The sequence below is a fragment of the Lynx rufus genome, unplaced genomic scaffold, assembly GCF_022079265.1.
Source record: "Lynx rufus isolate CCGP_SWC_20201006 ecotype Redwood Valley unplaced genomic scaffold, mLynRuf1.p SCAF_9, whole genome shotgun sequence".
In the NCBI taxonomy this organism is placed as follows: domain Eukaryota; kingdom Metazoa; phylum Chordata; class Mammalia; order Carnivora; family Felidae; genus Lynx; species Lynx rufus.
This window is the reverse complement of record NW_025814897.1, coordinates 41,224,077-41,249,763: the sequence shown is the minus strand read 5'-3', so window position 1 is coordinate 41,249,763 and position 25,687 is coordinate 41,224,077.

The window sequence follows — 25,687 nt, the reverse complement described above, 5'->3', positions numbered from 1 at the left end:
CGCCCTGCCCTTAGAGGAAGTTTTCTGAGAATTCAGACTGAACTACAGGCCAAAGAATCTTATGAATAAGAACTATTATAAAAGTGTATAGACCTTAAGTTTATTCTATTAAAGTCACCTACTTAAAGTAGATGAAACTAGAATATCAATTGCCTGTTATCTCTGGGAAAATTTTACCTTTGGTTAAGAAGCATAATTCCAAAAACAGATTATACATCACTATGGAATTTGTACAGTTGGAAACCAGCTGAGCTTTATTGAACGAAATGATTACACCTTATTTTCTTTAGTGGTGGTAATTGATGGAGACTCTTTGGTAGAAGTGTAGGATGTATTTTATTGGAGATGGAGATCCCTTTAATGATATTTTCTTTTATGGCTGCTACTCAGGGCATGGGATGTATGTTGCGATCAGGCTCTGTTTATCAGTCTGTCGCATGAGCCATAAATGAAGGAAAGGTATATGTTTGGATACCCAACTTAAGTCAGCTTATTTTATTTATTACTTTATAAAATTTGGGTCGAAGAGCATGTGGGAAATGTTTCCTTCCAAAGGGCATGCTGATGTATCTGCTTAAACCTGGTGATACTAACAAAACAAACTGGATTTTTTTTTTTTGTTAGTGATTGATTAGACTTTGAGAAGAGAGAAATAATATGGATACTGAGGAGGAAAGATGGTGTCTGTGAAGGAGAAAGGTTTTATTTTTTTGACCCTGACTCAGAGGTTCTTACTGGAACTACCAGAGATCGAGTAGGTACAGTAAGGCCTAGATTTTAAAGTTTCTCTGCCACAGATACTCACCCTGATTCCTTAGTGTCCAGGGTCTTTGTCAGTACGTCCCTCTCCTTTGTGTGTCAGCGGGATGGCTTTACATTACGTTCAAAATCAATAGACTGTAACTCAGATGAACACATACTCATGGAGACCTTAAAAGTTTTCCTTCTCATGTTTTGTCCCAAATATCTCCTTCTTAATACAAAGAAAGAAAATGAACAAGAGAAAAAAACCCACACCAGATACTTCTTCATATGCAATTTTTCTTCTCTTCCAACTTTTCAAACTTTCTAAAATTCTACCTGGATTTATCCCTTTCATAAAAGGTGATACCTTTTCATGTGTTAAATCAGTGACTATCAACCAAGGGGTGTTCAAAGGACTCACCTGTGAAGTATTTAAATAGTGCAGGCTCTAGTTGCTACCCCCAGGGAGTTTGTTCTGGAAGTTTCTATCCGTGCCTGATACATGGTACGTGTTCAGTAATAGTCACTGAATGTTGATTACTGAAATGTTTTCCAGGTAGATTCTAACAGGCCTCATTGGATAAGATACTGCAAAATCTTTCCCTCTTCCTCTTTAGTTGAAATTGGAGAGGAGCACTTTCTAGCTTCTGTGCTTCCTACTGAGAAAAGCAGGCCTCTTCTTTTACAGACGGTTTTGAAACTCTGAAAGTAAATGAATCACCCTTAAAAGGCTAGTAGGGCCCTCTGATCATTTCCCACTACCCAGACAAAAAGGATTAATGTGTACCCAGTCCCACGACTCTTAGGAATCTCAAAATAATATCATGGAGAGAACCCAACAGATTGAAAACATTGTCTTTACATATGTATGTTTTTGAGTTAGATGTATTTTCTTACGTGGACCAGTAGGAATGTGCTTCTTGGATGCTAATTATTGTGTGTCTCCTATATAACTCTTAAGGCACCCAGGTTGACAGTGTTCCCCATATCAGATGAGGGACTGGAATTGGTCTGTGTCCGGAGCATTTGATTTTCTAATCAAAGCTTCTCTCTTCCAGTATTTTCTCTTAGACTGAGTCTTGAAAGATTATTAGTCCCTAAGCTATAGGAGCAAGACCTTTAAAAAAAGACAGTTCAACATCCCTATGTTTATTTGTAATTTATTTGTAAAGCATTATTTATAATAACCAAGAAACAGAAGCAACCCAAGTGTCCATTGATACATGAATGGATAAAGACAATATGGTATTATATACAATAGAATATTACACAGACGTAAAAGAAGGAGATCTTGCCATTTGTGACAGCATGAATGGACCTAGAGAATATTATGCTAAATGAAATAAGTCAGATAGTGAAAGACAAATGCCATATGATATTATAAAACACACACACACACACACACACACACACACACACCAGAAAGAGATTCATAAATACAGAGAACAAACTGGTAGTTGCCAGAAAGAAGTAGAATTGGGGGATGGACAAAATAGGTGAAGGGTGTTAAGATGTTAAGAGGTATAAACTTCCAGTTATAAAATAAGTAAGTCACGGGGATGAAAAGTACAGCTTAGGGAGTATAATCAATAATATTATAATAACATTGTATGGTGACAGATGGTAACTATACTTACCATGGTGAGTATTGTGTAATGTATAAATTGATCACTGTATTGTACACATGAAACTAATATATTGTATGTCAAGTATACTTCATTAATATATATTAAAAATGATGGATTTTTAAAAGAGAAAGTTCAAACAAGATACTAATATCTTAATATTATATGTAATATCAGGACTTGAATTAGAATAGATGATCCTTAAATCATTCCTAGATTTCTAATCTTTGAATTTTAGTCTTCATTTCTTTTACAAGTTTAATCAACTCTCAGTAGAGTCAGGTCTGCTATAACACTTGTTTTGAAAATGAGAATTTGTCACAAAGTAACTAATATATTAGAGAACAAACATAAAGCAAATGGTTTGCTTACGTGACATTTCTTTCTAGAGAAACATTAGATGAATGCAGGAAAGTGCAGCTTGTTGAAACCCACTAAGGACTACCCAAAATGCACAGGTGTGCACATCCCAGTCATCTGTAGCCTTAATTGACCTGTGTATTATGAGCCTCACCCACACCGACATTTGGTGTTACAGCTTTCTGTTTGGTATCAGATGATCCTTGTACCATGCTTCAGAGTAACTCACAAGATGCACCCCTTTCTGCACCCAATTCTCGGTGCAAACTCTAGGTTTTTTAGTGAGGTAAAGTGCCAGTTTGATATGTGTTAGATGGTTAAGAAATACATCAAATACAAAACATTGTAGTTTTGATGTGTTTCTTAACCACTTAACACGTATAAAATAACTACCGTATTTATTAAGATCCTGTTTTAAAAAAAATGTTACTCGTATCCTTTTGGACTGCTTTACCCCTAACCACATGTTCCCCATAAACCTTACAGTCTTTATTGCACAATTTGCATAGCACAGAGATTTTTAGGAACACATATGTTTTGTTGTAGCAGAATTGGCTATAATGGGTTTTGGCATGATACAATTCTTGGAAGCAAGGTGCTGAGGACATTTAGCATATCCTAGCTTTGTTTTCTGTGAATGTGGTCAACTTAACATGCTTTTACCTACTTTGCATTTTTTTTTTTCCAGTGGCTATAGGATGGCCTCAGAATAAACATTTTTGAAACCTCCAAACCTTAGGGAAAGTTGTATGACATTCTCAAAACTGAAGACCACTGCAAGATGATTAGATATCTGGTCCAACCCTAGAAATAAGAATTTTGTTGTCTTGGCTAATTAGAAATTAAGATCATTGGATCATATCATTTTTCACAGATTCTCAGGTTCAGGTTAAAAAATGGAGATGGTGGGGTACCTGGCTGGCTCATTCGGTAGAGCATGTGACTCTTGATCTCGGGGTTGTGACTTCAACCCCCAGGTATGGTGTGGAGTTTACTTAAGAAAATTAAATTAAAAATTAAAAAAACAAACAAACATGGAAATGGTATCATACTTTTTTGGTAAAAAACTTTATCAAATGTAATCATTTTTACATTTACCAAAAAAATCACTAACTCTTCATTGTGTGAAACCAGGAAGTACACTGGTGTGGTTTGGTAGAAGGGAAAGGAGATTTTAGCCTTCCGAAGTGAGAGAGAGGGAGTATAGACTGCAAGCTTGTTTGTTTGTTTTTAGCGTCTGCTTATTGTGGGCCTGGGAATTGGAGTTTGGGCTTTAGTTTCTGATTCTCATCAGGGTTCTGACTTTTGGCCAAAGCAGTTACAGCCTGATGCTGTTCTGAGTATTCTCTTGCCACTCTCTGCCTGTTGATGTTTGTTTCCCCCCCTGAATTTGCCCTCCAGCACACCGCTGAAGTTCTCCAGGGAACTGAACGGGATTGGGGCTGAGCTGTCCTGGGTGCCCTGCTGGTTTCTGGCTGTGTCATCTGTCAGGCCACAAGGCCAGGCTCTTTTGTCCGGAGTTGTAAAATGGAGCTTCTCTCCACCTCCTCTGTGAGAACTTTTTCGTTTCAAGTGCAGCCATTTGAAAGCTTCTGGGCACATCAGGTAGTTAGGGAAGGTCAGAGGATCATGCTCAGAATTTATTCACTTGGCTGGTGTCTTGAGCATTATATACTTAAAACATGTTTATTATTATTATTATTTTTAATGTTTATTCATCTGGAGAGAGAGAGAGAGAGAGTGAGTGTGAGCGGGGGAGAGGCAGAGAGAGAGAGAGGGAGGGAGAAACCCAAGCAGACTCCTCAGTGTCAGAGCAGAGCCCAACACTGAGCTCCATCTCACGAACCAAACTGCGAGATCATAAGCTGAGCCGAAGTCAAGAGTCGGAGGCTTAACTGACTGAGCCACCCAGGAGCCCCATCTGATGTTTATTCTTAAACATACCGTTAGGGGTTGTGTACTCCCCCAATTCATATGTTCAGAAGTTCTGACCCCGGATGTGACTGTTTGTGGAGATAGGGCTTGTGAAGAGATTGGTAAGAGTTAATGAGCTCATAAGGATGGAGCTCTAATTTGGCCTGGCTGGCGTCCTTTTGAAAAGAGGGAGAGACACCAGAGCTCTCTTTCCCCTCTTGTGGGGACACCATGAAGAGCTGGTTGTGGTCTGCAATCTCAGAGGAGAGTTCTCACTAGGAATGCCAAGAGCCGGCATTTTGATCTTGAACTTCCCGTCATCCAGAACCCTGCGAAATAAATTTCTACTGTTCAAGCCGCCCAGCCTGTGGTTTTTTGCTAGCGTAGCCCATGCAGAGTGAGACACATAGACACACACAGTTTCATTTGTAACCTTAATGGACTTCCGGTTGAAGAGAGGAAACATACGAAACATTGATGTTGGAATACAAATATTTGACAAGGAGCATGAAAATGAAAATCCAGCTAATAACCTTGAGATTGTCCTGGGCAGATGGATCCTTAAGCTGAGTGGATCAGGGTTCATAAGTTGCATATCATATCAGTTGCTAAAAATAGAAAACACAGGGGCGCCTGGGTGGCGCAGTCGGTTAAGCGTCCGACTTCAGCCAGGTCACGATCTCGCGGTCCGTGAGTTCGAGCCCCGTGTCAGGCTCTGGGCTGATGGCACGGAGCCTGGAGCCTGTTTCCGATTCTGTGTCTCCCTCTCTCTCTGCCCCTCCCCCGTTCATGCTCTGTCTCTCTCTGTCCCAAAAATAAATAAAAAACGTTGAAAAAAAAAATTAAAAAAAAAAAATAGAAAACACAGTGTCTACTCCATCCCTTGGCTCATTTGTTTTGTTTCTTAAATTCCACATATGAGTGATATCATATGGTATTTGCCTTTCTCTGACTGACTTATTTCACTTAGCATTATACTCTAGCTCCATCCGTGTCATTACTAATGGCAAGATTTCATTATTTTTTTTTTTATGGCTGAATCATATTCCACATTTTCTTTATCCATTCATCTATCGATGGACAGTTGGGCTGCTTCCATATGTTGGCTTGGCTATTGTAAATAGTGCTGCTGTAAACAATAGAGATACATGTTTCCCTTTGAATTAGTATTTTTGTGTTCTTGAGTAAATACTCCATAGTGCAATTGCTAGGTTGTAGGGTAGCTCTATTTTAACTTTTTGAAGAAACTCCATACTCTTTCCTAGAGTGACTGCACAAATTTGCATTCCCTCCAACAGAGCACAAGGGTTCCTTCTTGTCCACATCCTCACCAACACCTTTTATTTCTTGTGTTGTTGATTTCAGCCATTCTGACAGGTGTGAGGTGACATTTCATTGCAGTTTTCATTTGCATTTCCCTGATGTAAGTGATGGTGAACATCTTTTCATGTGTCTGTTGGCCATCTGGATGTCTTTGGAGAAATGTCCGTCTTCTGTCCATTGTTTAATTGCATTATTTGTTTTTTTGGGTGGTGAGATATGTAAGTTCTTTATATATTTCGGATGCTAAACCTTTATCCAGTATGTCATTTGCAGATATCTTCTTCCATTCAGTAGGTTGTCTTTTAATTTTGTTGTTGTTTCCCTTGCTGTGCAGAAGCTTTTTATTTTGATGTAGGTCCAATAGTTTGTTTTTGCTTTTGTTTCTCTTGTCTCAGGGGACATATGTAGAGAAAAGTTACTGCAGCTGATTTCAAAGAGATTACCGCCTATGCCTTCTTCTAGGATTTATATGGTTTCAGGTCTTATATTTAGGTCTTTAATCCATTTTGAATTTATTTTTGTGTTTGGTGTAAGGAAGTGGTTCAGTTTCTTTCTTTTGTATTTTGCTGTCCGGTTTTCCCAACACTATCTGTTAAAGACATGGTTCTTTTCTCCTTGAATACTCTTTCCTGCTTTGTTGAATATTACTTGACCATATATTTGTGGGTTAATTTCTGGGTTTTCTATTCTGCACTGTTGATCTGTGTGTGTATATTCGTGCCAGTACCATACTGTTTTGATTACTACAGCTTTGCAATATATATAATGCCATTTAAATTTAAATTATAAGCATATCATTATTTTTCTTATACACTTAAAGGAAATTAAACCCCATATATTACTTATTAAATGGGGAAAGGTCAAAATTTGTCTTCATATGTAATGAATATTATTAAGATTGTATTAAGTGAACTTTTATGATAAAATCTTTAATGATGTATTGATCTCAGATGAATGCTTGATTTTAAATCCCTTATCATATACCATGCAAAAAGGATAAAATGATTAAAAGATTTCCTAAGGGGGTTCCAGTGATTATACACTATGGTGAAAACACAAAAAAGACTTTCTGAATAAAAAATGAATAGACAATGCTAAACTGAAAGAGTCCCACAGGCCTCTGTAGAGGCTTCAGTTTTCAGATACGTCTTGAACAAAGCAGATTTAGGAATACGAAAATGGAGAGGAAGAAGAGATTACTTAGGAAGTGTAAACAAGACACTCCACTTGGAGCTCAGTAAGTACAGAAGGTCTCATTCAGCTGAAAAAGAGAGAGGTTTCAGTTCTCAGACACAGTCTGCATCCTAAGATAACAGACTTGTTGGCAGAAGGGTAACTGTTGGATTTTGAAGAACTATGTACAGAATACATATTTATTCGTTGCTTTGATTAAAAACAAAACTAATCTACATGTCTGTTTTTCTATTCACAATGGTCCTCTTAATGTCATGCCAAAAATATGCCCCCAGCTAGCCATGCTTAACAAGTTGAATTGGGGATGGTTTACCTCTTGAGTACTTCACAATTAACTGCTTTGGTTAGTCTTGGCAAATTATGTAACCAAATTGTTGATCTGTTTTCTAATGTCTCTACAAAATTATGCTGAAAAAAAGGCATGCAAAGTAAATTGCAGCTGGAATTGCATGATACCCACGTTCTCTTTGTGCGGAAGGGGGAATGATTACATCACTGTTTGGAATCATTCTATTTCAGTCAACTTTTTTACCATGGGTCTTGGTTAGGGGTTAGTATGTGGGACCTATATGCTGCTGTGTGCTAGGCTGAGTAAACTCTTTATTAGTCTCATTGGAGCTTTCAGGTTAATGATTTCCCACATTTAATCTTTCTCCACTGCAGAGCCAGGCTTCTTAGGAAAAGAGATACCCAGGGTTTAATTTGAAGAAAGAAGGAATTAACCAGTCATTGTTCCAAGTAATCCTAGTGATAGAACATATGGAAGATAGAGCTGTGCTACCAAAAAGGTGGCACTTCTTGGTAGGAATTGGAGGAATTGGAACTTTAGGAATGATGATTCTGAAGGTGAGTAGGTGGGTGGGTAGGTAGGTAGGAAGGAATGAAGGAGGGGAGGAGGGAAAAAAGGGAAGGAAGGAAGGAAGGAAGGAAGGAAGGAAGGAAGGAAGGAAGGAGGAAGGAAGGAGGAAGGAAGGAGGAAGGAAGGAAGGACTGACTAAGAAAACTAAAAGCATGCAAGTTTAAAATGTTTCCCTCTTCCTCCAAACACAAAGCATAGAGATCCAGGCAAACTCTTCCTCTCCTTTAGTTGCATCTTTCTGTTCTAAGGAATATAATCGTTATTTATTTATTTTTAATGGAAGTTCTTTTCATTTTGGCTGCTATTACTGAGTGACCTTTGGCAATTTTGCTTGAAAAAAACTAAGGGGTTTGGTTGTTTGAAAGGGAGGTTGCCTGGTGTGTGGGCTAAGGTAACCTTGCCTAGAGAGGCTGGGTGGGTGGTGAGGTAAGATACTGTGTGGAATTTCAGAATGCAAGTGAGTGTTTGTTGAGCAACAAATAAATAAAGCCTTTCTCTCAGGTACTGGTGATGATCGAGTTCTCTTTACTGAGGTGGATGAAGTGTGTTGCAAGTGTCTGTGGCTTCTTCATGGCTGTTAGTAGCTGTATGCTCAAGACTGACCAGTGAGGCCTTACACTTTTTCAGGAATCACAACTTTTTCAAATCTTTTCCTGTCCTCAGACTTCAAGAATTACATGATGTATAGGGGATGTGGTAGAATAAAGAGTTCTGGCCCGAGTCAGGAGACTGGCCTTTGGGTGCAATCACTACTCTTAACGGACTGCTCTTGAGTAGCTCCCTTTCCCTACGTGACCTCAGCCTCATTAAGCTTTAAAATATGGTGCCTTGATTCTAGTAGTCCTTGCTATTCTGTTTGCATTTATGAAGCACAAAAGCTCCTGCCTGTGATGGAAGTTGGCCCGAAGTGACTGGAGTGAAAGAGTTATTCCAAGCCATCTGCCACGGCTGGAGTGTTTTTTCTTTAACAGCAATTGGCTGCCTTTACCTGGAAAATACTTTGCAAACCCCAAGTCTTATAACATCCTATAGTATAGAGGAATCACCATATCGGGTGCTGATTTCTAGAAATGGGCAAACCGAGATGGAGAGGGGTAGTGTGGCAGCCTTCACGATGTCCCATCCTGCAGTGCCTTGCTGGTGAAGCAGGAAGCAGTCTCCTCTTTGAGGTTGCCTAAGAGAAGTTAGCATTTCCCTAGGAACTACATGGCCTTTTGTGCCTCCCCTTCTCCTCCCCCTCCTCCTCCCCTCCTCTTTCTCCTTTCACTTAGTCATTTCCAAGCATTCTCCCAATTTTGCAGCTCTAACCTTATGTCCTTAGCCATGGTTGTGTATTTTGAAAATAAAGGATATATGGAGAGAGGAAGATATGGAGAGAGTTTTAACCCAGTGAGATTTGTCTTTTAGGGTGTATATAGTTCTAAGAGAAGATCCCTCCTTTTTTTCAGGTTGTTTATTTTAGCTCTAATTATCTGTTTCCCCTCTGCTCCTCAGACTCCTGGTAGACAGGCTCTTTGAAGAAAAAGTCCAGCTTATGGAGAGACGTTCCTTTGTTCAGAGAATGAACACATTGCAGTTTCTTGGAGTTGAAAGATCCATAAAGTAAAAGCACTGTTTTTGCTAGAGGTATTCGACACCAGTGACCAATGCAAAGGTCTTTCCTGAATTAATACAAGCTCTGGGAGGTCTCTGTGGAGCTTCAATGTTTGGGGACACTGTCGGGGGACACTGGTAGTTTTGAATCTTGATTAGCCAGGAAAAGAGGATTGTGGTGAAAGCAGACCAAGGAGGTATATGCTGGTCCTGTAATCACATCCCCAGCAAGAGCATGTGATCAATGTGGCATTCATTAATTCACTCATCTGTTCCCCGTGGTTCATGGAGCAGTGCCCTGGCACTCTCCTGGAGCTGAGGCTGCTGTGTCAGTAAACAAAAGGAACCCCCACCTCTTCTCCTCTCCTAGGACCTTCATTCTAATGGGGGAACTTTGGTCACTTGCTTGTATGTACACAGACACACAATCTAAAACAGGATGTACTCTAAATGGTTTCTGAAAAGAGCTGGGCAAAGGACACAGGATCTCTGCTCCCACATAATCAGCAGGTTTCACAAATAAGGGGTAGACCGTCAAAAAAGTCTTCCCCTGGGTAGGTGTTAACGGTTTTCTCTAACTCTAAACTCTTCCTTGATAGGGTATAATTGGTTAATAACCTGGAATGGGTCAGGATGGCAAGTAGTGAAACATACACATTCAACAGGTGACATGAAATAATTGGAAACTTGCCAAGTTGTAGACCTCGAAGAGATTTTTGTTGTATGAGATTTTAGGCAACAATGAACCATTTTTGCTTTAACTCATGTTGTTTAAAAAAATTTCTTGTAAACTGCTTTAATCCCTTCTTGGGTTCAGTCTGTGTAGTACTGTGAATCTTCATTTGAACAGCTCCAGAAACAAACATGGATTCATTTCATACCCTGTGCAAAGTGTTGCTGATACAAAAATAAATAAGAAATGATCCCCACCTTTAAGGGCTTATACAAATGAGGATTTGGAAGTATTGTGGAAATCTGCTTCTGAAAGTCATTTTTTTTTTTTGCACAATTCTGCAGGTGTATGTGTAGGAGACAGGGAAACAACTCTGTGCATATCCAGGGAGCCCTCTTGCAATAAGTTTGTACTATAAACATGTCTGCTGGTGCCACTTAGCAAATCTAATCAAGTATATATAAAAATGAGATTCTAAGAATATGAGGGTTATGGAAACACTGGATTTGCTTATATTAGTGTTGTTTGAACTTTATTCAGTGGGAAAATGTTAATAGTTATGGGGGAGGGGGAGAAAGTGGGAAGACAGAAGGATTTTCCATCAATTGAGTTTGGCAAACATTGGGCTGAAGAAAGGAAGCACTTTTTTTTTTTTAAATGTGTGATTTTCCCTAACTTTTAATTTGCTGATATGCCTTGCGAATCTCCAATATGTGTGACAGCGGTAGTTTCCAAATCTTGCCTTGTAATCACAAATTCCCAGACTCCATAGACTCACTGAATCAAAATTTGGGGAGGTGGGACCTGGGGATTTTCATTTAAAACACATTTGGGAGGCTACCTTTAGGTAGGGAATTAGTCTGTTCCTGCAGTGGTCTGAGGCACCTTTGAAGTGCAGAATGCAGTATTATGCCCCAGCTTATTTAATAGAACTGCTTTTATCCAAGAAATACGTGTTGACATTTATGAACTAACAGTTTAGAAAATGCTGGCCCATGCATTCTCTTACTAAAGCCTGAAAGAAAAAATGGTCCCTAGAAAATTTATTGGTTTGGGACTTTGCTTGAGTTGTGTATTTTACTTGTAGTGGTTGTTCAGATAACGCTGAAGATCAAGCCCATTTTCTGAACCCACACTGATGTGTTTATTTATTATTTTTTAAAGTGATACTTATTTAATTTTATTATCCTTAGATTTTTTTGTTTTTTTACAACAGACATTCCTACAGAGGTTGAATGGAATATGCAGTAAACATTGTTTTGTTCTCTTACTTTGCTAGGGAATAATACTTAAAGTTGTTCTGCGTTTAAAACCCAAATCCCCAGAGATAGGAAATTTTGTAATTAAGGCGTATTTGCTTAAGTCTGGGCATGAAATAGATGCGTCTTCAAAGGGAGGAGAGAGTGGAGGATCTTATTAAAAAAAATGCTTGATCGTTTTTAGGACTGGATTCTAGAGTTTTCATTTATTTTGCCAGGGGATTACAGTGGCATAATTAGTTAGTGATAAAAGGAGGCAAATAGAATATAAAAAATACTAGTCCTGAAAAGAATTTTTCTAGGGAAAAAAAAAAAAACTGGGAAAGCCCTCCACAGAGGTTTAATTTTCTCTTCATAAACACCTGCTGCCACATGTGAGAGCACGGCTGTGGAAAGGCCTCAGCTCACTGTAGATGGACATCCCGGTGTGTGTGGACAGCCACCACAGCACAGGGGTGTGACCGTATCTTGAATGGTGATGATAAACTGCGATGGTAACCCTGGTCACGACAGCCATTAGCATCAGACAAAATCTAAATACAACCTTCTTTTCATTTTGAGTGTTCTTCGGTATGGGAATGTTTTTAGAAAACTCACATTTGAGTTTCTGCTCACTTCCTTCCAAGAGAGTGGAAACCAGATTACCGCTTTAGTTCAAGCGGCTGGACCTTTGAGATTATAGGTGCATGAAAAGGCTGTGGACATTTTTGTACGGCCATCATCAGAAACCTTAATTGGTAAGGTGCAGATTCAGGCTAAATGTAGGCTTTGTCTTAAGGCCCAAGGAAACCATGTGAATGTCAGATAACAAAGTGCCATAACCATATGTGAATGGTGGCCTCTAACCCATTTTGTGATGATTGTAATGGATCTAAAGATCCTCTGAAGAGAAGATCAGTTATTTCCGACAGTCCTGCAAGCTGGATCTCTCCATAGGTTAGACGGGGGTCCTTACTGAAGACAGCCACCAGGAGTTTGAAGATGATTCTTGCAGAGATATCTTAGGAACCAGGGCCTTTAATCTGATGACATTTAAAGCCCATTTCAAGCATGTTAGGTGTATCATGTCAAGGCTCTGGGGAGGTATCTCCGGAATCTAAACAATCTCTGGGGATTGTTGTTTGACATTTTGGGGCAGGTGGGAGTCCTACACCTTGTGAAGTCATTAAGGTGCAGTTATGACAAGCTTGACTTGATCCTTTGTGATTTGCCTGCCAACCTTGACAGCCCCAAACAGTTGTAGGGACCTGGAGATACTTCTTCTCTGGCTCCTTGTAACACAAACAGTGGAGATATTCTGCTCCCTGTGGCTCACGCTGCACGAAAGAAATTTTTTGCTGAGGAAAGGTAAAAGGCCCTCAGGTTGACAACTGCTGTTAAGTTAGAAACCTTGGCCCTATTATCGATGATACCCTAGGTGCACAGAATGAGGATAATTCCTTTTCTTCTTCTTCTTTTTCTTCTTCTTCTTCTTCTTCTTCTTCTTCTTCTTCTTCTTCTTCTTTTTCTTTTTTTACTTGTGCTTTAATTGAAGGCAGACATTTTCCTCATGCTGACAGGTCACTCCTTATCTTAGCTCCCATTTGACATGTGGCTGCAATGGTGCTTTTGGAAATGCAGGACTATGGCATGTCTGAAGCAGCTTGAGCGACATAGATGAAGGGTCATTCATTATTTGTGGGCATGTGTACATTTCTTTTGTGCATGCCAGAGCCCTTGTAACTTAGGGTCTGGCTCTGAAGCCATATCCATTGTTGGCAAAATAGTTTAAAATGGGCCCTGCTTTTTGAATCGGGAGCATAATATTACTATGATCACTGAGCACCAGGGTCATACAGGGTCCATCATAACTAACTATGTGATCCAGAACAAGTCATTTAACTTCTAAACCCCAGTTTCCCCAGCTGCCCATCTGAGAAAACTGGCTAATTAAACCTACCCCATAAGGTTAACTTAAGGTGAAATGAGACAGTGATTTAAAACACCAGCATCAGGTACATAATAAGTACTTTATAAATGATACTATAATTGTTGCTTCAAGTTAACGGCACTAACTCACATAAAATATATGCATTTTTTATCTTCTTGGAGAACAGGGGTCTTTTATTGACAGTCTTTGTGATAAATGATATGGATATGAACGTTGGCTAGAATTTCTGAATTAATGCATCTGCTCTCAGGAAATTATCTTATGTTGCTGGCAATGATTGAAAACAATAAAGAGATTGGCACTTGTCAGATAAGCAAGGTTTAAATTACTGGAGGGCTCATTTCTTAAGTCTTTGGCTATTCCTTAACATCTCTTTTTTACCTTGGTTATTGTTAGAGTTCTTTTCCTCCTTAGTTATATATAAATACATTTTATCTAATGCCTCATTTTGTAAGAAGATAGAAAATGTTTTTATTGTTTAGAAATGCATTTGGCAGCCAGTAATAGAAAACCCAACTACAGCATCTTAAACAGATAGAGGGTTATCATTCTAATTTAACAATAGTCCAGAGATGAGTGGTTGCTAGCTTTAGTTCAAGACTTCGACAGTGTTAGGGTGAATGTTTCTTTGATTGTTGTAGATTTCCCTCATTTTTGTCTCCATCTGGTTGCAAAATGGCTGTTGCATTCTAGATATCACATCCCCATTCAAGGCAGGAAAAAAGAAAGCAGAGGGAAAGGTCATGCTTTCTGCCATCTCGTATCTGAAAAACAAAAAATTTCACACCCTCGCCTCCTTCTTCCATATATCTGCTAGTTTCATTGGCCTAAACAGCATCATTTCCTAGCTGCAAAGGAGAACAACAGTTATCATCACCTGGGGTTGGAGATAGGCTCTCAAAAGATTTATGGTATTATTTAAGCAGTAATAGGATAATGAATATTGGGTAGGTAAAAATAGTATTATTGCAGACCCCAGTTTAGTTTTTATGCAAACTGTCTTATGAATTAGAGGATGTAAACATCAGGGGAAGTGGCTGAGCCCAGTCCTTCCAACCTCCTTCCTGTGAGTTGAACATGCTTAATGTCTGTATTATTTATTTGGTGTGATGGGCAAAGAAGGAAATGTTTGAACCAGCCACTTGCCCGCCCCAGTCTCCATCCTTGGCCTCAGGACAGTTTGTCTTCTCCTTATCACATCTATCAGGATGATTGTAGTTGATCATAGATATAATGGATGTGATATTGCGCCATGTTTGATAATGGTTGGGTGATCACAAAAAGGCATCTGAACAAATAAATAAGCATGAAACCTGTTTTCCTGACCCAAACTCTTGGGACCAGCCACAGCCCCTGGTGTGTTCTCCTTGTACCATCTGTAGTCATCAAGCAAGAGCCCACCCATCCATCACCACTCCCCTTTCTGCTCCCATCCCCACTCCTTTCCCACCTCCACCCCTCCCTACATTCCACCCCTACCCTTACTTCATCAGAAACTGGGACTTTATTTCCTTTTGGCTTATTTACTTCCAAGACTCACTTAGAAATAGGGACTGGGGGACCTGGGTGGCTTAGTCTATAAAGTGCCCAACTTCAGCTCAGGTCATGATCTTGTGGTTCACTAGTTCTAGCCCTGCACTGGGCTCTCTGCTATCAGCAAGGAGCCTGCTCTGGATCCTCTGTACTCCTCTCTCTCTGCCCCTCCCCCGGTTGTATACACACACACACACACACACACACACACACTCACTCTCTCTCTCTCTCTCTCTCTCTAAAAAAAAAAAAATAAACTTAAAAAAATAAACAGGGACCTATATTGACTCAATATCTAGATTCATGAATCAAAGTTGAATAATTCTGTAATATTTTTAAGGGCTAAAGCCTTCCTGGAATCAGCATTGAGTAGCCTAGGACAAAGTGGCTGCTTTCTTTGCCTGATACTGCATTTGAAAAGCAAACTTGAAGTTCACTTTCCTTTACTCAGTTATTGTTCAGGGCGAAATAGGCATAACGGAAACTTTCAGATATCCCTTGCGTAGTGCAGATAGCTTTCCAATAATATTTGTGAAAAGATATACAGTTGCTTTTGCTTATCATGCAGCTTGCTTCTGACTTTTTCTTTTCTGCATAGAAAGAAAAAAAATAAGACTTCTGTAGGCTTCCTATTAAAAGGCACCTGAGCTGAATGGAAGATTTCCTTTTATTATTATTTTTTTCTACTTGCAAAGCCAGGAGTCAAAACCATAGAATCAGAGAATTCAAGTTTCTTTATAGTTCAAGCAGAGGGAAGCAGAAAATGGACAGAAATAGGTCACATTGTGTTTGCAAGACCAGGACAATGAGGAATTTCTTGGAGTGGTCAGACTCTGATGGGTTCTTCTTTTGAGGAAGAATGTTTCAGAAAATTCAGAAGACAAGATTTATGAGTAGGGCAGCCTGCAAAATACTTAAAAAACACCAGTCAGTGGTTTTTGTGCTTTCATAGTAAAAGGAAATTATTTGGCAATTTTCTTTAATCATTTGTCAAAAAAAAGACAAGTGCCTTTTCCCAAGATTATTAGAAGGTGGATTAAACATGTCTGTGTGGTTGCTTGCAGCCTTTAAGTGGCGTTCAGCCATCACTAACTCTCACATGCTTAGGACAGGGAGAAGGCAGCAGTGCCCTTGGCTGAGAGCTGCACCTCTAGCCTCCAGTTTTGCCAGTTGCTAACTAGCCATTTGGCAGTACTTGGAGGAAGTCACTTAACCTGAGAAGGTTTTCACCAATAGAACAAATGGGACTGTTTGGCTTCTTCAACTTCTAAAATCAGGGTGTTGCCCTCACTTTGAGGGGTGCAGTTTCAAGATAATCTCGAATTCTTGGGTTATTGCTCGGGTCCTAAACAGATACAGTTAAACCTTAGTTTGCTAGCAGAATGCATTCCGGAAACATGCTTGTCATCCAAAGCACTCGTATATCAAAGCGAATCTCAAGAACCATTGGCTTAGCTGTGATCATGTGACATTCAGCATCATGTAGTATTCATATTGCAAGACATCGCTCGTGTATCAAGTTAAAATGTATTAGAAATGTTTGTTTGTCTTGTGGAACACTTGCAGAACAAGTTCCTCACAATCCAAGGTTTTCTGTAGTAAAAATGAGGAGAGGAGAGGTGGTGGCTTCCATGGGTCCCTGTATCTCCCTGTCTTTCCCACAGGAGGACAGGCTGGTACCCGTGAAGGCTATGCTTCCCAGTCTTTCATGGTCTCAGTGTTCCATGGACTCTCCTTCTGGTTCTTACTCCTCCTCCTCCTGGGATTTAGGGACATTGTCCCCTTTCCCTTTCTTCTCAGTTCTGCCCAGAGATGACATGCTTTTGAACTCCTCTAACCACCCGGGCATGCCCTCCTGCTGTAAAATGCCACTCCCTCCCCTGGCAGCTTCTCCACTCCCTGGACACAAAACCAAACTCAGCTAGTTGCCGGATGATCTGATTAAAGTGTTGGACGTTAGGTTGTCAGATGGTGCTGAACTTCAGCAAGGGTTTCTGCCTTTATGAAGAGCATCATGTCCCCCTGAAAAGGATCTCCAGTTGGTGGGATATGGGGAGGAGATAAGAACAACATCCTATAGACTCCTGCTAAGTGAAATAAGCCAGTCAGAGAAGGACAAATACCATATAATTTCATTCGTGTGTGGAATTTAAGAAACAAAAGGGGGGAAAAAAGGGACAAATCAAAAAACAGAGTCTTATGTATAGAGAACAAACTGATGGTTACCAGAGGGGAGGTGGGTGGGCCATGGGTGAATGGGGGAAGGGGATTAAGAATGTACTTACAGAGATCAGCTCTGAGTGATGTATAGAGTTGTTGAATCACTATATTGTACACCTGAAACTGATAGAACACTGTACGTTAATTATGCTTGAATTAAAAAAAAAAGAACACCATATATGATGCTTTGTCCATTGCAAAGGCTTTCATATTCAAAATCACATTTATCACAGTCAGCCCGTTTTATCTATTCCATTTTAACCATCGAGACTCAGAGAAGCTGAGCTAAAATTTAGTTAAAAGTCATCTGCCTAAAAAGTGAGAAACCTAGAACTTGCACCAAGTCTCCCCACCTAGGGTGCTGGCCTCTGTAAGAGCCAACTCTCCACAAGTTCTTCATCCTCCTCTTCCTCTTCTTTGTCCCTGTTGAGTCAAGTGTACTGGCCACGGGACCACCATAAATTTCACAGACTTGCTGACCTTAGAATATGACTCCTGAGTTAGCCGCAGCTCAAGTATGTGTAGGCTCAGCTTTGCAGCCATAAAATATCTGCGACCATGTGCTTTTTTGGCTTTCCCCATCTTTAAAAAGTGGATTCAGTGAAGACAGGTGTTGAACCGTGTGGCGTAGAGAAACGAGGATATCTTATACCGTGACCTGGGCAGTTGTCCACTGGGTGACAGAATGTAACATGACAAAGAAGGACAGTTCAGTGGGGTGATACAGGACCAGCACCTGTTTTCATGCTCTAGAAGACTGTGTTTAAATCACCAGGTAATAAATGACAATTCCTCATTCTTCAAATAGCATTCTTCAAACGATTCTTTATTCTTCAAACAACAGACAATATGAAATACAACATAAAATCTCTCTTTTACCCAATTCTAATCTCTCTCTTGGGTTACTTTGGAGTGCATAATCTTCCAGATCTTTTCCTCTACCATGCCAATGTCTTTATGTATACATTTTAAATAATAAATCCCAGTTGCTTTAAAAAAATCTTTCTCTTTTGGTAAAAAGAGACTTACTTGATTTCTCTTAACGGGTACCTGATATTCACTGCATAGACTCACCAGAAAGTATTTACTTTTTCTTTACTGGAAAACATTTAGGCTGTCTTCAGTTCGCCACTATTATAAATGATTCTTGCTAAAAATATCATGAAGGTATTTCTGTGGACTCAAAGAAGTGACATTGCAAGGCCAAAGACTATTTAAAATTTAAATTTTAAAATTTAAAAACTTATTTTATTTTGCTTATTTTTATTTTACTTTATTATTTTTTAAAGTTTATTTTTATTTATTTTGAGAGAGATAGAGAGCAAGCATGGGAGGGGTAGATAGAGGGAGAGAGCAAGAGAGGATCCCAAGCAGGCTTCATGCTGTCAGCACAGAGCCTGACATGGGGCTCGAACCCACGAACTGTGGAGATTATGACCTGAGCCGAAATCAAGAGTTGGACCCTTAACTGACTAAGCCACCTGGGTGCCCAAGACCATTTAAAATTTTAATAAGATCTGTTCAATTATCTTTCAAAACTATCATCGCAAATTATCCTTCTACTAGCATTGTTTGAGAATCTACTAGAATCTTCTTTTGCCAACACTGAGGAAATTTTATATTCATTTTTGCCAATTTCATGAACAAAAATAGGATCTTCTTCTTAAATTTATGTTTTTCTGGTCCTGTGAAGGTTGTACATTTTTTTTTATAGTTTTTGTTTCGTTTTTTTAGGTAATAGTTTTCCTCTTAGTGGTAAGTAATGTTCTTTCTGGTCTGCTGTTAGTCTTCATTTAGTTTACAGCATCTTTTGCTGCTCATAGCTTTTTAATTTGCATGTGGTCAAATATATTAGCCTTTTTCCTTTATGACTTCTAAGCATTGTGTCGTTTTTAAGGAGGACTTCTCCCTGCCAAGATTATAGAAATACTATAAAATATTTTTTCTAGTACTTTTAGAGTTTTTGTTTTTTAAACTTTTGTTTGTTTGTTAAATTCCTGATTCATATCTGACTCCAGGGAGACATCTAATTTAACTTTGAAGTTCTAAAACGACTATTTTAGGGAAGAAAATAAGATACAAAATTCACCAGAAAACTAAGTAAACTTTCTGGTGGCCCAGGATTGGGAGAACCATTCAGGGTGGAGTTGGGGATCCAAATCACCCACAAAGTGCTGGCGTCCTCTGAAGTCACTTCCCCACTGAGCTCTCAAGTAGCTGTAGACCATCTCTTGCCCCTATTTTAAATTCATCAAAGCATATTTTTGGACTGGTCCACGTGTTTATTGATTAATGAGAGATACTGAGCCAGTCACTGGAGTTGGTTCCTCTGAAGACAGTGTACAAGAACAGCAGCCTTGAGGACCAAGAAGATGCTTGCTAGGGGAAGCACTTTGAGACGAAGGAGAAAGTTGAGTGGAGTACAGCAAAGACCCTCATTTTGGCTGGATTGCAGAATGTATATTCCATTTCACGTGGATAAAACCCACCAGTAAGTCGATGTGTTGTTGACGATGCGGAATGGGAAGCCAGCAGAATTCATGGAAGATGTGTACAAGTAAAGTGAGTGCCTGAGTGGCTTAGGGATCATCCGTAGATGATTGGCTTAGAGGACTGCTTGTGGAGGTAATGGGGTCAGGAAGAAGCGCATGCGGCGGGAATTTATCCTCAGCAAGTCTTGCTTAAAAAAAAAACAGAAAGCAGTGGTGAAGTTTTGATCTATTTTGAGTCTCCTTCTCCTCGAGTTGCCTTTAGATCCATGAAAGGAAGCAGAAAAGGATATCAGGATGTGCTAGACGTGGCCATCCCAAAGGTCAGAGGTGAGCAGGGAGGAAACCATGAGTGTCGCCTTCTGTCAGAGTGGAACAGCCATACACAGATGTGTGTTACATCACAAAAAAGGCATTCAAAATTTGTCTTAAGAGAAATTTCCCAAGATTGAATTTTCACTAAAACATAAAATTATAATGTAAACTAAAATCTACTCAAGAGAAAGTAAACTTCTTCATGAATTACTGCGTGTCTTTTCTGTCTTGAAGCATAACAGAGGTTATTTTGTTTGGTGTCTGTAATAATTGGTGGCCATTCTGAGGCAAGATGTTGTGGGATGTTGTGTCCTTGCTTAGGGCCCTATGGGTTCATTGATTCGCCCAGGTCATTTAACCTTTCCTGAGTCTCAGCTTTCCCACCTTAAAATGAGAAATAATGTCAGCTTCTGAAAGAAATAATGTCAGCTGTGGAGAAAAAGCTAGCTAGTACATATAAAAATTAACCTGAATAATTTGGAAATCCCTGTGCAGATGGAGAGGTTATAAAACATACTAGAGCTATAAATGGATGTGAACTTTTTAGGACATCTTTCTGATACAGGTCAAGTTGCTTCTGATAGGAGTAAAATATTTATCTTGACTCATTGTGTCCTGAAGTATTTGACATTATAAACACATTTTAGGGGCGCCTGGGTGGCTCAGTCGGTTAAGCGGCCGGCTTCGGCTCAGGTCATGATCTCGCGGTCCGTGAGTTCGAGCCCCACATCGGGCTCTGTGCTGACAGCTCAGAGGCTGGAGCCTGTTTCAGATTCTGTGTCTCTCTCTCTCTGACCCTCCCCTATTCATGCTCTGTCTCTTCCTGTCTCAAAAATAAATAAAAACGAAAAAAAAATATTAAAAAAATACATTTTATTTTTTTTGAAGTTTATTTGAGAGACAGAAAGAAAATGCAAATGGGGAGGGACAGAAAGACAGAGGGAGAGCGAAAGAATCCCATCCCAAGCAGGCTCTGCACTGCTAGCACAGAACCCCACGCAGGGGCTTGAACCCACAAACCATGAGATCATGACCTGAGCCAAAGTTGGATGCTCAACCAACTGAGCCACCCAGGCACCCTATTATAAATACAATTTGAATTGTATTTTCTGTGCTATAAAGGAGGGTATGGCAAATTAAGCTTTCCAGGACAAAGATCCCATTGTCTCCTTTCGTTTATCCCTCGGTGTTCAGATAACATAGTGCTTGTGTACATAGAAGACACTAAAGAGAGATTTGGTGATGGTCACAGGTCATCATCACTGAACTATGCTCCAAACTTATTTGCAAGAGGAGAGTTGAGGTATTGGTACCCCTCATAGTGCTGGTTGGAATCTCCTAGTGCTTCTGCATTGCTTCTGCACCAGCTCAAATTAAAATACTTGAATATCAGGGGCTCCTGGGTGGCTCAGTCAGTTAAGTTTCCAGCTTCGGCTCAAGTCATGATCTCATGGCATGTGCCCATGTTGAGCCTGGAGCCTGCTTCAGACTCTGTGTCTCCCTCTATCTGTGCCCCTCCTCCACTCACACTTTGACTCTCTGTCTCAAAAATAAACATTTTTAAAAAATGCTAGAATTCCAGATGGATTGTCAAAAAGTTTCCCTCCCCCTCTCATTTGGGGAGATGAAGGGCTGTTTAGAGACCCACACTAGAGCATCTATCCAGCTTCTGGTATATTCTCAGTTACCTGCCACAAAGGCCTGTGACTCCTCATTTGTTCCAGAGCTCACATTTCTAAAAACTAGACCTTGGAGAACGGGAAATGGATCTTGACAGGCAATTTCTGAATGAGTACTAGTCTTTTGGCTTTTTGCTTTCATACATCCTTAAGAATTATTTGTGCCTAACACAATCTTGACAGTTAAAACCTCAAGCCATCCGAGTCCTGAGGATGTTGCTGGGGGTGGAATACTGCCTCTGAAAGTTGGGGGCCAACTGAAATTCTTCCTGCTGTGCTTCCGTTGCTGGGCACCTATCTTTCTTTGTTTCCTGTCTGGGATAGTAAACAGAGGGTAATGGTTGCACAAGCATCCAGTCTTTTGTGATAGCCTGGGAGCTTCATGCAAGGAGTTCTGAACAGTTTGCAAAAGGGAAACTATTGTTGAATGTCCAACAACAGCAACAACAAACAACAAAACAAAACAAAACCCATGAAAAACAAAAACCTTTCCTGTTCTAGCTTGTTAGTTTTTTCCAAGCCTTTGTGAGTCTTGCCTATCTGTGAGTCAGAACCTTGATAGTTTCTGCAGTCATAAACTGCCAGGTAGTATTGAATCTTACACACTGGGTGATTTTGTAGGAGGTTCTCACCTGTGCTTAATAAACTTCAGCCTCATCTGAACACATTTCTCGCAGTTGGTAGAAATCAGGCATGTTCTGAAAGTCACACATTGAGGTAGCTTAGTACGTTTAATGTTTTAAAGGAAAGGTTGAAAATTCCCAGCATGAGCAAACTAACAGACTAACCCCAAAGCAGCTGTAGTGTGGAGGAAAGAGAACTGAAGGACAAAGTAGACCTGAATTATTTTCCTAGAGACCATTTATGACCTTCAGCTGCCCCAAATATAGAAAGATTTATGGCATATTTCCTGTCTATAAATCGAAGATTTTTTGGAAATCTCACAAGACTCCATGTATGCTGAAATTAAGTATATTAAAATCAGCATTTCTAGATCATATAATTGCAGAATTCCGCATGCACTTATGGAAACCGCTCTCTCCCCTTCTCTGCTTTGTTGATGTCCTAACAGTTGCCGTGTCAGCCTGTAGGGGAATCAAGCACAACTATCTTGGCTGTGTTGCCCTCTGGCTTTTGACACTGGGCAAGACATTTCTCTCATCCTTGGCTTCCTTATCAATATAATGAGAGACAGTCTATGCATTAAATTTTAGGGTGTTTTCAGATACACGATTTCATAATAACTCCATGAGATAGATGAAGAACAGGATCGGATAGTAGGAAAAAAACTTTTTTTTTTAAATTGAGGTATGATTGACATATAGCATTATATTAGTTTCAGGTGTACAACATGACTATTTGTATACACTGTGAAATGATCACCACCATATGTCTAGTTACCATCAGTCACTGTACAGTTACAATTTTTTTTTCTTGTGGTGAGAACTTTGTGGGTTTACGCTTTTGGCAACTTTCAGGTATACACTACAGTGTTTTTGGCAGTAGTCGTCATGCTACTACATCCCATGGCTTACTTATTTTATAATTGGGAGTTTGTACCTCTTGATCCCCCTTCCCTGTTTTTCCCAACCCCCATCCTTCCTCTGCTCTAGCAACCACCGTTCCGTTCTCTGTACCTGTGAGTTTTGTTTTAGGTTGCTGTTGATTGGCTTTGTTCTTTAGATTCCACACGTATGGTATTTGTTTTTCTCTGACTCCTTTCACTTAATATAATTCCCTCAACTTCCATCTAGGTTGTCACAACTGGCAAGATTTCATTCTTTTTTATGGCTGAGTAATATTCCATAGTATGTGTGTGTATCACATCTTCTTTATCCATTTATTCATCAAGGGATGAATATGTTTTTTTCAATATCTTGTTTCAATATCTTGGCTATTATGTTTGTTTCAATATCTTTGTTTCCATATCTTTGTTTCAATATCTTGGCTATTATGATAATGAAGCAGTGAACATAGTGAACATATCTTTTTGAATTAGTGTTGTCATTTTCTTTAGACAAATACCTAGTAGTGGAGTTGCTGGGTTATATGGTAGTACTATTTTAAATTTTTTGAAGAACTGCCTTGCTGTTTTCCATTGTGGCTGTACCAATTTACATTCCCACCAACAGTGCTCTATTCTCCACATCCTCCCCAATCCTTGTTATTTCTTGTGTTGTTGTTGTTGTTTTGATAGCCTCTCTGACAGGTGGTATCTCATTGTGGTTTTGTGTTGCATTTCCTTAGTGGTGTTGAACATTTTTTTATGTGCCTGTTGGGCAACTGTAGGTTTGCTTTGGAAAAATGCTTAGTTAGGTCCTCTGCCTGTTTTTTGATCTAATTTTTGTTATTGAGTTTTATGAATTCTTTACATATTTTGGTTATTAACCCCTTATCATATATATGATTTGCAAATGTTTTCTTTTAATCAGTAGGTTGCTTTTTAATTTTGTTGATGGTTTTCTTTGCTGTGCAGAAGCTTTTCAGTTTGATGTAGAAAACATAGGCAATAAACTTGACATTGGTCTTGGTGATGATTTTTTTGGACCTGGCTCCAAAAACAAAGGCAACAAAAGCAAAAATAAACAAACAAGAGTTAAAATGTGTTGTCCAGGGTCACAAGGCGAGCAGGATACAAGTCACATTTACTTTCCAAATTCAGTTTCTTCAGCTCCTGCTTTTCTGAGGTTTATGATAAACTGTAAGGACATGACATTGGGTATTGGACAAAAATATGCAAATAAATGGAATACTTTATTGCTTCATTGTTATTTATTTCAGTAAATATTCATTTGAATGTAGCTATTATGCCTCCAAAAATGTGTAATTGTTTTATTATTGAGAACATTAGCACTTTTGGAAGAAGGCTTTAAATATCTGATAAACATAGCAAATATTGAATAATGTGAAGTATTTTAATGAGTTTCCATTGACTTTAGTTTGCAAATTATTGTAATGTAGTAAAGTAAGGAATTTCTTGTTAGTGGGACTGACAGGAGTGTGTGTGTATGTGTGTGTGTGTGTGTGTGTGTGTGTGTGTGTGTGTGTGTTTAAACATCTCCAACTATATTTACAGCTTCTCAGATACTGTTATTGAATGCTATACACACTTGTGTAAATAAATGTTAAGAAACTAAAGCCTATAATAAAATACTTTATCGTGTCAGATAAAATGTATACTTAGGAGTGCTATTTGAGATAAGTTTTCAGCTTATCTCTAGATGTAGTAGATCATGAGTAATTTAACATTATTTAGCACTCCTGTTGCCCAGTTAAACATTATCTATGGTTGAATGGATAATGAAATGCAGTGCACATAAGGTATGTTTTCTTTCTTCTCTTTTTTTCTAAATGAGAGTTCCTTCGAAACCTCTCTCAGATATTAAAAGTCCTTCTCTGATCTGAATAAATATTTTCTTTTCAGGCAGGTCATATATTCTAGTTTGTTTAACAAAATAAAAGCTTGTGGCAGAGGCATATGAAATGCAGATAATGGTAAAATAGCAGTGGACATTGCCCCCCAGGGCAGGTGCAGAGTGTTATTTTAGCAGTAAACCTCTCCTTATTAAAGTCTCTGTCACAAGGCTTTAGAAGCAGCTGATGTTCTTTTGAACCAAAGTGGCTATAAAAATGGCATCCTCATGTTTTTGCCTTGATCATGGGCTGAGATACTCCAGTAGTGAGATGCTAACCGTCTTGTTTTGGCTTTGTAAAATTAATAATACAGTGAAAACTAAGTGAATAAAAAAGTGAATTTGAACAGCGCCTTAATAAAATGGGGTTTTCTCTCCTGTATTTCTCAGATTCAGTCATTCTTTAATTTGTTGAACAAAGATAGTATTGAAATATAACAAGGGGGATTGGTAAATGGAAAAATAATACATTAAACAATAATGCATATTTAAAATACTAAAGGTGAGATGAATTAACTTGACGAAAGGCCATTCTGTTTTCTTAAGCTAGTCTGTTCCTAACTT